The following is a 1,395-nucleotide window of genomic DNA, read 5'->3' on the forward strand; positions in this document are numbered from 1 at the left end:
GTATTAATTATTCCTTGTAAGTCTCGTAGAACTCAGCTGTGAATCTATCTGGTCCTGGAATTTTCTTCGTTAGTAGGCTTTTGATGTTATCTTCTATTTCCTTGCTTTAAATTTATCTGTATAAATTGTGTATGCCCTCTTCACTCAGTATGGGTTTATCATGTGCCACTGTAGTGTATCTTAACTCCAAGCACAGCTTCTCTGGCTTCAGTCATTTATCAAAGCTAAAAAATCATACTCTAAAGATACATCAAGAAATAAAACAAGTGGAAACTGTGGTGTTTCATGACTAAACACTGAGGGTCACTCCAGGTGAATTGGGCTGCATGAAATAATCACATAGAGCCAGAGAAATACCTTGGGTCTTGTTACAACTCTTCCAGCCTTAGTAATTCCATGGAAAGAGAGAGAGAGCACACACATGCTGAACCCTTTTTGGGGAAGAAGCCATTCAAATGAGGCAAGGGGTCAGGTTTCACGGGGGTTGAGTCTACTTACATGATTTCTGCTGTCAGCAAGTTGGCTGACATCTGGGGAGGTCATGCCCATATCATGAGCTGTATGGGGAACATGGCAGAGCAAGCAAAAAGACCAAAGCGAGGCCTGCCCAAACAGAGGGGCAATATTGGTTCAGTCCACTTTGTGTGCTCAGTGCTCATAGTTCACACACACACACACACACACACACAGCCCATGGCTGGCTTGCCACATGTCCACATTCTCATCATTCAAGGTCAAGGGGCACTCACTTCCTAAATGGCAGCTCCCAACAGAAAGTCAAGCTTGATCAAGGCTTCTTTCATGAACGACTTCAGTTGCCCTCAATTTTGTATTTCCGTTGAATCAAGCACTCTCATTTTGCCATTTGGCACCATAATGAACCAATCTATATTCCAAGTAGTAACAGGTAAGTTGAAAAGGAAGATGAAGCAGTGCAATGAAATGAAGCAATGCAATGAAACAAGCAAAATACGGTGACAATCGTATGGCCAAGCAATTCTGAGCAACATAATCTAGCATTAATGTCATCACATTCTAAGTCAGACAATATAATTCTGAAGCAATCTGACAAGTAATCTATTTACATATAGAAAAAACTTAAAATCCACCAAAAAATCAACATACTTATATAACATTATTGTTGGAGTTAAGCATTTTACTAAATTGATTAATGCCTCAATTACTCTTTCTGACATGCTGTGAGCAATTAAGCACCCTCCTTTAACAGGTACTAAGTTATTATAGTTTAGATGCTTCTATCAAAGTCCAGAAACCACATAAATCATTTTAACAAGGAAAAGTTAATGTAGATGTATTCATGTCTGAGGCCCTGAATTTAATCCCCAGCTCTGAGAAAAAAAACAAAAAGAATCAACTAGTAAAAAGTGGTTGACT

At 39.1% G+C, this 1,395-nt stretch overlaps 1 pseudogene; it reads right to left on the reverse strand.

Annotated features, from left to right (window-relative positions):
• Positions 1 to 207: 207 nt before the first annotated feature.
• LOC113175612 (protein cornichon homolog 4 pseudogene) lies at positions 208 to 1,010 on the reverse strand (annotated as a pseudogene).
• Between the last annotated feature and the right edge of the window lie 385 nt (positions 1,011 to 1,395).

The sequence above is a fragment of the Urocitellus parryii genome, chromosome 8 (genome assembly GCF_045843805.1).
Source record: "Urocitellus parryii isolate mUroPar1 chromosome 8, mUroPar1.hap1, whole genome shotgun sequence".
NCBI lineage: Eukaryota > Metazoa > Chordata > Mammalia > Rodentia > Sciuridae > Urocitellus > Urocitellus parryii.